Source organism: Chionomys nivalis, chromosome 21, assembly GCF_950005125.1.
Source record: "Chionomys nivalis chromosome 21, mChiNiv1.1, whole genome shotgun sequence".
Taxonomy (NCBI): Eukaryota; Metazoa; Chordata; class Mammalia; order Rodentia; family Cricetidae; genus Chionomys; species Chionomys nivalis.
In genome coordinates, this window is record NC_080106.1 from 29,499,177 (window position 1) to 29,514,023 (window position 14,847).

Below are 14,847 nucleotides of genomic sequence, written 5' to 3' on the forward strand. Positions count from 1 at the left end.
GTGAGAGGAGTAGGAAGAGGAGAAAGGAACAGAAGCAGACTTCTCCAAGGTCTTGGTGAAAAGGGAAAACAGAGAACAAAGCAGAGAAAAGATATGAACCAGCGAGAAGTCGAAGACTGGAATGGACATGAGAAGAAAGTAAACAACTGAAAAATATATCTGGATTTCAAGCAGCCTGGGTGTAGTGTTGTACCCATCTTATCTGTCCCAACAGTCTGGAGACGGACTGATTTCTGTGAACTGAACCACATGTGAGACCCTGTCATGTGTATTTGTGGGAGAATAGACCACTGTATTACTAGTCTTCAGCAAAGCTTTGGCTTGCATGAAATGAAAGGATGGATGAAAAAGCCTCCTTTCTGTCCTCACTAGAGAGGTCTCCAAAAGACTCACAATCCCCAAAGCCAAAAGGCTGTGTGTAAATCCCACTAAATCTACTTGTGGATTTAACGTCTCTGAGACAAACAGTAAGCATTAATATAAAATTCTGTAGATTTCAAGGGACCAGAAAGTGTGCCCATCATTTGGACCACAGTGTGCTTAGACATAAGTTTTCTTTCTTTCTTTCTTTCTTTCTTTCTTTCTTTCTTTCTTTCTTTCTTTCTTTCTTTCTTTCCTTCCTTCCTTCCTTCCTTCCTTCCTTCCTTCCTTCCTTTCTTTCTTTCTTTCTTTCTTTCTTTCTTTCTTTCTTTCTTTTTGTTGCATAGGTTTTGAAGTGGTACACTCCAGGTCATTAAAATGACTATTCCAACACTTAATTTTACATGAAAATATTAGATGCTAAGGACCATCCACTGCCTAACTTGCTTAGACAAAGCAAAATGACAGTAGCTGGCATTGCTACAGATGTGGTTGAAGACTAAGGAAAATGAAGTGGCTGGTCTTTGGGCTCCTTTAGAGAAAAGACAAAGTAGAAGAGGAGGACCTGAAAGGAAAGGTGTTTGAGAAAATGAGTAAATCATTAACATTTGATAACAAATCCTCCCTGTTTAAATATAGATGTTAGAAGAATGAAAATTAAATCTAAGTGATAGGGAAGAAATACAAAAATATTCATTCCAGAAAAACAGATTTTGAAGAAAAATGATCTGGATGTTGGAGTATGAAGCATTTGAAGCATGGAGAGAATTGGAGCCCAGCAGCAAACTTAGAGTTGATTTTCCGGTGTTAATATGAGCTTGATGCTAATAAAATAGTAATTTGCAAGAGAGATGTAAGAAATAAACATTAGAAGCTGTCATATGGCTTTTTAAGATGTTGGCATTCTGACAATCTGTCCATCTGGGAAGTTATGCAAAACTTTACAAATTTACTATTACCAAACCGTTATTTATTGGACGCCAACTAGATTTACATCACATAACTGAGATGGGGGATAAAATGTGAATAGATTTTCAGATAGCCAATTAAGTACCTAGTCACACTGCAATTTGCTCTTGCACAATAGATAGTTTATGTATGGAACTCTTTCTCATTTATTTAAACTCGGATATGACTAGCAACTCTTTAAGTCATATTTTGGAGAAGTCAGGATACACTAACATTTATTTTCATATTAAATCATGACTTTTCCAAAAAAAAAAGATTCCATCCACTTTCTTAAAAGAAAGTTTGAATGTGTGATATAAGCAGCAAGCAGTGTGTATGTCTCTCTCTCTCTCTCTGTGTGTGTGTGTGTGTGTGTGTGTGTGTGTGTGTGTGTGTGTGTGTGTGAAAGAGAGAGAGACAGAGGTTTGTGCCTTTGTATGTCTGAAGGTTAAACTGTACCTGGAGGTCAGAGGGCAACTTTGGGTGTCAGTCAGTGGCTAACTCCCTTTTTGAGACAGGCTCTTTTGTTGCCCATCACTTCATATGTCAGGATAAGTGGCCCAGAACTTCCATAGATTCTCTTATCTCTGTCTCCCACCTTCCTTAGGAGCAAGGCAACTCCAGGAACATGACACTGCATCTGGTTTTCTATGAGTTTTGGGGATTCAAAATCAGTTCCTCGCATCTGTGTAAGAAGTACTTTATCCTCATCCACCTCCTCAGCCACACCCCAGGCCCACTTCCCTTAAATGAATCTCCATCCCAGCCACACCCCCAGGCCCACTTCCTTCAAAGGAGGTCTCCATCTCAGCCACACTCCCAGGCTCACTTCCCTTAAATGAATCTCCATCTCAGCCACACCCTCAGACCCACTTCCTTCAAATGAGGTCTCCATCTCCTCAGCCACATCCCCACCCCACTTTCCTTCATATGAGATTTTATTGCACATATTTTTCCTTACACTCTTTTTCGGTCTTACTTTTCATTCTATTTTCTCTTTCTGAAAACGATTATTATCAACATTTTCCATATTTTCTTTTCCATCTTTTTAAATTTCTACATTCTCTTTTCTCTTCAGAATGCCCAACTCATTTAAACATTCTAATCTGTGTCATTCTGCTTCTTACACTGGCCAATACTTCCTCATTCTTGAAGGTTCAACGTAGAGATAATTTTCTCCAAGAGATGTCCACTGTACACTTCATCAGAAATACTACTTGCTAAAACTTCCCTTTTACATCATAATTTAAATTTCACTAAAATCAAAAAAATATGACATTTATTCCTTGTGTTTTTAATTGTCTATAGACATCACACACAGAAGTTCAGAATTTATGTGAAAGATTATAATAAGTTATTGAATAAGGGTTCAGGAAATAGATGTATTAAAATTTTAATTTGTATAAATACATATAAACATGCATGTTTTCCTGTATAAATATAATTATATGTATATATCAAAATATGTGATGTGTATATAATATAACATAATAACAATATACATACATATTTATAATGTGTATATTTAATATTAATTTATACACACACTATATCTATCTGTATATATATATATATATATACACACATATACCTCTAGGATTTTAGGAATTACTGTACAAAAACAAATGAGATGACATCCTTTATATTGATGATAGAGCATTATAGATTAAGGGATACCCATGTGTGCTGCCTAGTTTATGTCATCTTGACTCAGGGTATTCATTTGGGAAGAGAAAACATTAACTGAGACAACTCCTTACCAGATTGGCTTATAGGTAAGCCTGTACAAAATTTCGTTGCTAAGTAGTTGATGTAGGAGGGCCTGACCCATAAGGCAGTGTCACATTGAGTAGGCGATCCTGGGTATATAAGAAAGCAGGCAAAACAATCTGCGAGGAACAAGCTAGTAAGCAGCACTACTCCATGGAATGTCACATCAGATCTTTGCCTTTAGTTCCTTCCCTTACTTCCCTGGATATTGGTGGTGTGGAAGTGTCAGCAAATAAATCCTTTCCTCTCCAAGCTGTTTGAGGTCATGGTATATATCATAGCAATAGAACCCCTAATAAAGACACCATGTAAATAACAATCATGTAGGCATGTTCCTGGAGCATTTTAGAAATAAACACTCTGATGCCAAAGAGAGTAAAAGACAGATGTCACCAGTACCTTGAAGCCAAGATAGCACCTGAAAATCTTTGTTCCTGGGTTCAGTTTGCATTCTCTTTTCATGCTCTGAAACCACAAGGTGAGGTGGGCGAGCAAGATTTTGCAGCTTGTTAAGGGTAATGACCCATTGTTGTAGCTTTTTCCCCAGGTCACTCCTTTCCAGGTAGCAAGTGATTCCAGGTAGCAAGTAGAGCCATATTGGCAAATAGGCAGGGTAATCGGCGCTTTAAATAAACCACTAAATGAATTGGTATGTGATAATTGATCTTTTCTACCTAAGCAAAACAGGTCTGGTTTCACAAGTTAGAAGTTAGAGGTTCTTCAGAGGAAGAAGGAAATCTTACTGGAAGCTCCAGATAGCGCACTCTAGGTAGGTGGATCTGGAGGCCGAGGAAAGTGAGTGGTTAGAGAAGACCTAAGCCAGGAGAACAGCATCAGTGAGGACTGAAGCTTGGTCAAAGATGACCTTGCCGGTCAGGCAAGCTTAGCGGTTCATCCTATTAAAAAATTTAGTCAGAAAACACATGGGCAAAAAGGCAGAATAGGGATGATGTTAAAATTAGAAAGAGAATTTGAAACTTAGTTTGAGGGAATAGAGAACTACAGGACACTTTTGAGACAAAATAGCCATATTGGGTAGACAATAATTCTGACAGTGATATAGCTAATTCCTTATAGGGGTTGAAAGTCCTCAATAGAACAGCAGGGTCTCTAAATTACTAAAAGAAATGAAAAAAATGCAATGTCATGAAAAAAAAAACCTACAAATTTTACATGGTGACTACTTTTTAATTGCATCCTTAATTATATGTGATGTCTATATCTGTTTATATACAATTCTGATAAGTTGATAGAAAAATCACAAATTAGCATTTATTAAATTTATAATCCCAGGCTGAATATAAAAGACACATATTCAAATATATATATTAGAGTAACTGAGCCCATTTTAAGTATTTGTCTGTAACTGACTCAGCACTTCAGCTAATACATGTGAAAGTGGTTTCTAGAGAAAAAGTATCTGTTGCATTATGATTCATTTGGATACAATCAGTGTTGTTCTGGTGTTAACGGGCAACAAGCAGAAAGGACACATGACATTTGTGGCTTGAAATTTTTCATTATTTACACATAGATGGGAGATTTTAGGTTTTTAGCTACTGATTATGTGTGTTTTCTGTTCATCGTGGGGCAGAGAGATCAAAGAATGCTCTTGAAGCCACTGTCTTTGGTTTGAAATGCTTGGATATGTGCTTATTTCACCTTGATTAAGCAGCAGCTTACGCTAAGCTCGGTGAGAGGATTGCCTGGAGCTTCAATCTGCAGCCAGTGCTGTGGCAACTTACAAAACAGCTGCAGCCCAAACCCAGGCTGGCCTGGAGGAGGGGAGGTGGGAAGAGGGACTGTCATTGTTGGTAGACTGTACATTTTTCTTAACACAAACATTTCCATTTCCAGGAGCTCACTGCTCCTCTTTCCCCAAGGCATTTTAGTTCTTATTTACAGAACAAGGTAAGGCTGTGATTTTCAGTCACAGGTTTTCTAAGTGTTACCAACTGTGAAATGGAAGGATAGCTTAATTGACAAATAAGAACTTAAAACAACAGACGTTCTTCCTTTAGGCTCTGATACTTTAAAGCCCAATGAAGCAAATAATTGTTTGAGGTTTCCCAGTTGCTTGTATACACTCAGTGTTCCTGGCCTTTTCAGATAGTTAGCATGTCTATATGCCCATCCTGAGGATGGCTCAGGGGTACAGATCATATTAGTAACTATTTATTTTGGTTTCCAAAGGAAAGACTATTTATTTGATTGTTTGCAATAATAGAATAGCTATGCATCTCACCCTGTCCTTTTTTTTTTTTTTTTTTTTTTTTTTTTTTTTTTTTTTTTTTTTTTTTTTTTTTTGGTTTTTCATGACAGGGTGTAATGGATTTGCTGCAGGTCCACAATCCAAGGTGACTGGTCTCCAGCCATGTGGCAGCTGGCCCCCAGCGAGCTGTGTGGGCAGGCGGTGGGTGGGAGGCACAGAGATAGACACACCATACATTATAAAATTGGACATTTATTAGATGAGTTATAGAGGGGAAAAGGGGGAGAAGGGGAGAGAGATGGGGGGAGAGAGAGAAGAGAGAAAGGAGGGAAGGGGAGAAGTGGGGAGAGAGACAGAAGCTGCCTCTTCGAGAGAGGGACAGGAAAAGGAGAGAGTGGAGTTGAGACTACAAGCAGGAAGTGGAGTGGGCATGGCTTGTCTCTGAAGAACATTACACAGGGTTTCTCTGTATAGCCTTTATTTACTGTCCTAACACTTGCTCTGTTGCTCAGGCTATCCTCGAACTTACTAAGCTCCACCTGCCTCTGCCGCCCAAGTGCTGAGATTAAAGGCATGTGCTATCACACTGCCTTTGAACTTGCTATAATTCTTACTGTGCTTTCCATTAACCACTAGACCAGGCTAAAATGAAAGGTTCTATCTCTGGATAGATTCTCCAGTGAGGCTGGCCAACAAACAAGTCAAGGGGAAAAATCAACAGAGGTACAATGAAGAAAAAAATCAAAGTGGAAACTGAATCACTTCTTGTAGCAATTACAAAGGATGGAAAGGGCAAGAGAATAAATAATAAACATGTAGGATAAAAAGCAAACACCAATGACTTCAGTGAGCTAGAGAGTGGGCAACAAGAACTGACAATGTCAAAGCCTGAAACTTCATCCACTTCAGGCATATTCCATGCTGCCATTCAGAATAGTCACTACAATTACATCATATGTTTTGTTATTTCAGAGAAAAGTCTAGCCATTCTGACCTCCCTCACCATTCATGAAAATTTATTTTGGGCTTCTATAATACATCATTAGGATAGGGTTTTGATTCATATCTTTGACTAATTGCCTTAAACTCTTATAGTCTAGGATCCTGTAAAAAAGTACAACCCACTCCATAACTAATAATGCCTTCAGATATCTGTGTTACCTACAACAACATGCATGCCAACACTTGCCATTGTTGGTACCCAAACAACTGCTGGTTTTTGTCTCTGAAACTGGTCAATAGCATCCTCAGCACCTGGCCAGTGTTGCCATCTCTTTCTGTTTCCTTCATCTTTCCTTCATACCACATTTATGTCTGCCTTCAAGCCTTTTGTTTGAATTTAAATAGTAGTTAGCATAAACAGCACAGAATTAAAGATAAGGATTATATTTTTTAAAACCATTTCCAATTATTTTGCTTTAGATGCAAATTTCTTATGTCTAGGGAATTTCCTGTGTGGCTTTTGAGTTCTTTTGTTTAGAAATATTCATTTTAGTTCATTTATGCGTGTGACAGATGCTCTCATAGTTTTCCTTCCAAAGAATATTTTGTTGTTTCTTGTATCTGCTTGTGTGCCTTCTCTGTGAACATTGCTTTGTTAACTCTTTGGAAAATTTCGAATTGCTCTTCTCACCTGCATGTATAACAGCCCTCAGAAGAAATTGCAAAGGAAAATGAAGCTGTTGATTGAGGTGAAGCTTCTCAAAGAATTCTCAAGGTGTACTGGGTACTGGATACATGCTGGGGTGACAAATGGCATCAATGTCATCACTGTGTAGCCAGCATGACTTAAGACAATGTGGGGCCTGGAGAGGTAGCTCAGTTGGTGGAATGACTTGACTACGGTGCACAAAAAGGTCTAAATTTGATACCAGGTAACATAGCTTGTAAATGGTGTATTATTCTAATTCCAGAACCTTTGTATCTATAATGTGGAAGATTTTATCATCATTATTATTATAAAACAAAGTCAAGAGCTCAGAAGACACAGACATTTATGACCACTTTCGTAAATAGTCTGCTTTTCACTGATGGGACTCATTCTATCATGGTCTAATTATCAAATGCAATAAGATCTAAACCATTTAGAAAATAAATGTGCATTTATCTTAACTTAGTTTACGAAGACAGTGAAGCATGCATGCCATTTAGTAAGGTTTAAATTGTTAATATTTTAAGGTTAAAAGATACGTTTAAGTGAACAATCTAAAAAACTGACAGGAAAAAGGTCTGTAGACAAATAGTAATTCCCTAAGAATAGCATATCAGAGAAGAAGGAGACACAAACTCTTCAGCTCCCATAAGTTAGCAGCCCCTACCTCTTCCAGTTGTGCGTGACTGCTTGGTATGCAAGTACCGGGTCACAGGTGGAAGGAGCTGAGGACCATTATCCAGCGTAAATGTTTACAATATATCATAATTACTGACACACCTGTGGTAAATAACTGAGGGTCTGAGGCAAACGTGCAGCAAATGCTCAGAAGAGAAAGCGAGGAAGGAAACTCTCACTTGGAACCCGCCCTTGGATGGGATCCAGATGGCATGCTCTGTGAGAGGGAAGAGTCCTTTGCAAGGCTCTTGGCACATTTGTCTGCAGTGTCCGCACTCCACCCACCACCAGCCACTTCCCCAGCACCCAGTATTCAGTAACCACACGGCTCAGGGGTCCGAAAGTCTTTGGTACCTTGTGTTTTTCTCTGAGAACAACTTGCACATAACTTTTCAAATACAAATAGGTTAGGTATCTACCTGACCAAAATGCAGCTACATTTATAAAACACAGATAAAAGAAGCTATAAATTATTGTAACATCTAAGTTTATGATTTAGGTTCAGTCTCCCTACATAAATGAGTTTTGTACTTTCGCTGAGACACGAATAAGTTCATTTCATTCCCTAGTGGTTTGTTTTACATACAATTTGTCTTAGTGGTATACGGGAAATACTAAAAAGAAACTTGGCCTAAGATGGCATAGTCTACCAGATCTGGGTTTGGCTCCTATCAGGTCTCTAAAATTTTATGGAGATCACTATCACCGAGGTTCAGAATATCATTTAAAACCTATTCTTAGATTATGTAAGTAGATAGAAAACCTAGAATAAAGAGGTTAGTACACTTTCAGCTAAGCCTAAGGATCTGAGTTCAATCCTTGGGTCCTACATTTAAAAACTAATTCCTGCTGATTGTTCTCTGATCTCCATATCCACACTGTGACTCCCCTACACACACACACAGACACACACACATACCACACACACACATACACACACACACACAGACACACATACACAATTAGGTAAAATATTAGAAAAGAAAGTTGAGAGACTAATTTAAAGCACATCACAGAAAAGACCACAGGTTTTCAAGATGCCATGGTGGGTCTGACTGTCAAACTATTTTAACTGGAACTCCTGTCTTTTCATTGGCTTGATTTCATCTACTCTTTATTTCTACTTTCCTTTACATGCTTATAGATTGCAGGAGATATAAGCACTTCAGAAATAGTTTCAGTATAGTAAATAATAATGAGAAAATGCCTACGATTTTACCTTGGCCTAGTCTATCTCTTCCCACAAAAAAAAAAAAAAAAAAACCACATTCACTTATAAAAGCAAATATTAAGAGCAACACAGCCCAATCCTCTGGAGAAATCACACTGGCGATGTAACAAAGAGGTTACATTCTGGTTTGTAGAAGGTCTCCGAAGTAGTCATGAATAACTAAGCCAACTCTAATCATATTTAATTATGTTCTTCTCCGCTTTAAAGTTAACATTTAAAATTGAAACTGGACTCCTGGGTCATAGGTGCTGTAAGGAATTTGCAAATGCTTTACAGGCCAGTGGGGCTGGATGCTTGCGATGGTTTTAAGAGACAGGAAAATCCTTACCCCATGAACCCAGTGAGAAAGCAACACAGCCTGAGGCTAGAGCAACAGGGAATTAATGAGCCACAGGACATAAAGCCTAATAGCAAACCAAGCATCTTAATGAGCCTGGAGCTCATGTTCACCCTCAACCAATTAGTGTGAGAAGACCAACCTGGTGTCCCCCTCTCTGAATGCCTCTTTCATGCATCGTGCGTCTTGTCATTTCATGTTTCAGTGCTGTCACTGAGAGAATCAAGTCTGAAATGTTTTGTCTTGCATGGCCATTTGAACTTAGATCTGAAGTGATTTCCCCCCTCCATTTACCATAAACCTTTCTTTCCCAAATCAAAATGTATTTTAAGTGTGGAGAGCCCTTAGGGCAGAAAACCCCTCATGAAAACTTGTCTAAAGAGCTGATTATATGTTTGAGTCTTGTTGAAGGAAGGAGCATTTAGTGCAAGGTTGGAGGAATTAGGGCAAAACCTGCCTGGGGTTGGGGGGAGATGGGGGATGGTCATGTGATCTACTCTCTTCTGAGGCACTCCAACTTCCTCAGTTTGCTTGACTCTCTTTACTCTGATAGAGTCTCCCCTTGGTCATTTTTTTACCTCTCTTTTATCGTTTATTTGAATGTCAAGGAGAGAAAACTGTAATATTTTCATTTTCAAAAACTTCCCAGGAAAGGCAATAAAGGAAATGAATCCCCAGTGGATAATGCCTTTTCATACTGTTGTACAGCAGACATTTTACCACACTGCTGTCTAAATAAATCATTCATTTACAAGTTCCTTTGGGTTTTTAGACAAAATGATCTCTTAAAACAAAATGTTCTTTCCATCATGTCCTGTCTGTTCAAATCCCACTCATTTCATTAAGAACCAACTCAAACATAAAATCCACTCTACCTACACATTTTTGTCCATGCTTTCATAAACACCAACTTGCATTGTGTGTGTGGAAAGGAATAACTGACTGCAAAATGCTCAGAACTTTGCTAAAGAAGGGGACTGAATTCAGTGAAAAAAAAATTTGTGGATAATATCAGTGTTTAGTTCAAAGAGCCGTTTGGAGAATTTAACCCAGTTCACCCCAAGTAATATTAACTAGTGGTTAATAACTCATGCTCGTCAGTGAGTCTGTGAATTCTAAATCCAACAAAGTCCCAGAGTGGTCGTTCACAGGTGAGAAAGCCCGTGCTGAAGCAGGGGGCTCCTCTCATGCTGAAGACTGTTCTCCGTGTGCTTTCATATTCTGTGCCTCTAGACTCACTGGAAGCGAAGAAAACACTGAAATCTCTTCATTTCGTGTGTCAGGGTCAGTTGTGAGACCCACCCAAGTCTGTAGGTGCAGATCCAGATGGCCACAGAACAAGGAAGAACTAAGGAGCGCTTCTACTCAAGAGCTTTACTGAGCCACAGGAAATGGATAGCACAAGATGGGATTTCTCAGATTTGTTTGGAGTTTCGACTTTGCCATATGGGTTCAGACAAAACTGAAATGCAAAACAGAATTCGAAATCATTCAAAGCTGTGAATGAAAACTGGCAAATTTTGTAGTCGCAGCTATGAGGTAGAGAGACCAAGGATTGAAAAGTGGGGTGCTCCACAGAGACGACTACCTGAGTTTCCTTAACTCAGGCATAGTAATCACTGTGTATAAGCTATACTAATCAAACATGAAGGGAAGCAAAGATTAAAAATAAGGAAGAAAGTTCTTTGTTTTATTCATGCCAAGAATCACAAGAGAAGTCTTTTCACTCCTGTCTTTGCAGACTTGTCATTCATAACCTGCCTGGGGGAGTTCTTCTTTCCACCCTCCCTCCAGTCTTGGGGACCATGCCTCTTGGTGCTGACTCAGAACCCCTCAGCTCTTCCTTGTCAAACCTCCCACCTGCCCTCCTATTCTATCTCCATTGTTTTGTGTCAGCTGCCAACCTACAGAAGAACTTTTCGCCAGGTCTGGCTGCTTCCCAGTGGACACACTACATTTAGGACACAGGTAGCCAATTTTCACTATTCTTTCTGTCCTCCGTTCTGGTCTCTCCAAAATCACCATTAGTTCTTCCTGCAGGAGCCGATTCTGCTTTACCTCCGCTCTCCGGGACCTCTGCAGCTTGGTGTGAAACCTGGTTCTCTGCCTCTTTCTCACTGATCGTCCTAGTCTTTCTTCTTAGCCCATCTTCATTAGGTAGTGTCACTCACCAACCAACAGAGGCACTTTCTACCACGTCCTTGCAGCCATGGCAGTTGCGTGGGATCCAGAGTTTGAGAGTATTTGATTGAAAGAATACATTAAAAATTATCCATCATAATCACATAGGCCTCTTCCCCAGATGCAGGCATTGTTCATTATATGTAAGTCAATAAATGTAACTCACCACATAAACAGACTGAAAGACAAAACCGCATGATCATCTCATTAAATGCAGAAAGGGCCTTTAACAAAGTCCAACATTCTTTCATGATAAAATTCCTTTGAGAACTAGGGATAAAAAGAACACACCTCAACATAATAAAGAATCACAGCAAGCCAATAGCCAGCATCAATGTCAATGGAGAGAAAAACCTAAACATTTTCACTGAAATCAGGAAGAAGACAAGAATGTCTGCTCATTCTTTCTTATACGTATTCATTGTAATGCTTGAAGTCTTAGACACAGTAATAAGATATCCAAAGGATACAACTGGATACCAATAGGAAAGGAAGAAGACAAAATATCTTTATTTACAGATAATGGAATTTTACACAGAAGTGACCCTGTATAACTCCACCAAGAAGCTTCTACCTCTGCTATTTTAATAGCAACATTAGCATGAATCTCGCTCCCTTTGTACTTTCATCCAAAAGCCATGATACCCTGAGCAAGTGAATTTTATTTCAATAACCACAATTTGTATATTAATTCAGGTGTATATTTAGCCTAGAGACTATGTATGAACCATATGTATGAATATGCATGAACCATGCATGCAACCTTTTAAAAGCATTGCCATATAAGCACTGATGTTATTAATATTTTTCTCTTTAAAACAATGATAAGAGGTAATATCAAATTTAAAGTGTTAACCATGTTAAGAACATGATATTATCATTACCAACATCTTCATATTTATAAACTCATATTTAATATGGATAATATTGTTGTTAAATGATCTTTGACTCTTGGAGGGAGCATAGTCAGTCCAGATGCAATGAGGTGTGTGTGTGTGTGTGTGTTTTATTTGTGGTAGCTAATAAAATAATTCCTTATGATTTTCTCAAACATCATTAGTGCTATTTCTGACTTCCTTTCTTCTCTATTTATTTTCTCCTCTCCTCTCTGCTTAGAGTTCACCTTTCCTATTTCCATGGGAACATAAGGTCACTTGTGCTTTGTTATTCTCTTTTCTGTTGTCCCTTTTTATTTAACTGGCTTCTAAAATTACCCCTCGATATATGCTCCCATCTGAAGATTTGGAACTAACGCCCTCCGATGAGAGAATATGCAACATTTGTCTTTCTGGGTCTGGACTACCTCATTCAATAATATCTTTTAGAGTTCCATCTACTTACAAAATATACGGTATATCCCATGAATTTGTGTCTCATCCTTTCCTAAGACTATGCTGAACTTCTATGTATTGTTCTAATTTTAGTATATGTGTTGCCCAAGTGAGCACCATGTAAATCTTTTTAGCTATTTAAATTTTAATTTGTTAATGTTTTGTTAAATGTTTTACATATATATTCATAAGTTGATTTATAGCTGTGATTGTATATTTGTTTAGGTTAAATGATACTCAGAGATGAAAATTTTACATGTCTGTGAGAATATTTCTGGAAGAACTTAGCCTTTAGTTTATTGAACTAAGAAAAGTAAATAGTCATCTCCAGTGTTCATGAACACAAATCTGTTGTGAGTTTAAACAGGAAAAAAAGCAAAACAAATAATTTGCTCACCTTTTTATGATTGGACATCGCTTCTCTCCTATTCTCAGGCAGTGATATTTAGGATTCTGATTTGCAAAGTAGGTTTGATTTGTACTACTGATGTTTCTAGCCATCTAGTTTACAGATAACTTATCATAACATGATCCCCATAGGGATTTGAATTAATTTCATCACATGTGCAAATTCTCTCTCTCTCTCTCTCTCTCTCTCTCTCTCTCTCTCTCTCTCTCTCTCTCTCTGTGTGTGTGTGTGTGTGTGTATGTGTGTGTGTGTGTGTCTGTTCCACTTCTCTGGAGATATCTTAAGGAAACTCATACCTTTGTACTTTTGTTCTCAGGTTAATTATTTTTTCCTCTTTCTAATCCTGATTGTATTTTCTGTTTACACAAACAGGACAGAGTAATACTGACTGACTAGTGAGAAGGACTGGGAAGAGTTCTGTCTTCTGCTTTCCAAGACAGACTTTGCATTCTTCGTTATATTTTGCTGTTTTCCTCGCGTTTTCCTTGACAGAGCTTTGATTATTCATTTAAACCTCATCTTTTGTTTGCATATATTTACTACAATAAAATTTCCCAACAGCAATGTTTTGGCTGTATCCCATAAATATTGATTTATTGTATTCCATTTTCAGTCAGTTTGATAGTGCTATATTGCCCTTGAGACTTTCTCTTTGAACCATGAACTATTCAAAGAGTGTTGTTTGTTTTCCAAATGTTTGAAGATTTCCCTATTATACTTCTGTAAATGATTTCCAAGCTTAATGTATTTGATGTTATTAATTCTATTCTATTTGATTTCAAGTCTTTTCGGTTTCTCGAAGCATTTCCTGTTACCAAGCTTGTTCTTTTATCATATGGCCAGTCTTGGTATTTCTGTGTAGAAACTGGAAGATAATGTGCATTCAATCTTATTAAATAGAGAATGCCATGAATATTGGCCAAGAGATTTTGAATGATATTAAATTATGCCCACTGATTTTTTCTACTTATGACTTTTGAGGTCTTTCACTAGTGTTGTATATTTTTCTATTTCTCTTTTCAGATTTATCAGTTTTAATTTCACAAAATTTATTGCTATATTCTTTAGTTCATCCACATCAAAGATAACTAGGTCTGATTATAGTAACTAATCAATTTATTGACAGTTATACATGGTACTTCTTAATTTAGGATTTTCTTTACTCTGAAGACCATTTTTTAAATCACATATTGCTATAGTCATAGCTCCCATTTACTGGATTAACATTTAATTGGTTTACCTTGTTCTAGTTTTGATTCATCAAACATGAAATCACAAAAGGTTGTACTGGGTCTTGCTTTAGTTATCAGTCCATCTGCCAATCTCTTTTCTCTTTGGTATATTTTAATTATTTGTGTTCAGTGTGGTTACTTAATGCTAAGAGCTTAAGCTTAATTTTGTGTTTCATTGGTGGTATCCCCATTCATTCAGATTTTTTCCATTTTTAGATTCTCTGCCCATTGATGTTTTACTTCAGTGCTGTTTTGAAGTATGTGATTTTGACTCTATCTATACATCATCTTTGTTACACTAGATATTATATTACAAACTGACAAATCATCACAATCTATTTAGGTCATCCTTTCTACCTGCTAAGTAGGTATAAAATTACTTCCTTTTCATTCTACACTTAAAAATATTCTCCATGTAAGTATTAGAGGCACATCAGATAATATTGTAATTTTTATTTCAAATATCAAACATAAGAAATTCAGAGGACAAAGAAACTATCATTTTTA

At 37.6% G+C, this 14,847-nt stretch overlaps 1 non-coding gene across 1 annotated transcript; it reads right to left on the reverse strand.

The window, feature by feature from the left end:
• Positions 1 to 12,710: 12,710 nt before the first annotated feature.
• LOC130864221 (U6 spliceosomal RNA) lies at positions 12,711 to 12,816 on the reverse strand. Its single transcript, XR_009055918.1, has one exon. It is a non-coding gene; the product is annotated as a U6 spliceosomal RNA (small nuclear RNA).
• Between the last annotated feature and the right edge of the window lie 2,031 nt (positions 12,817 to 14,847).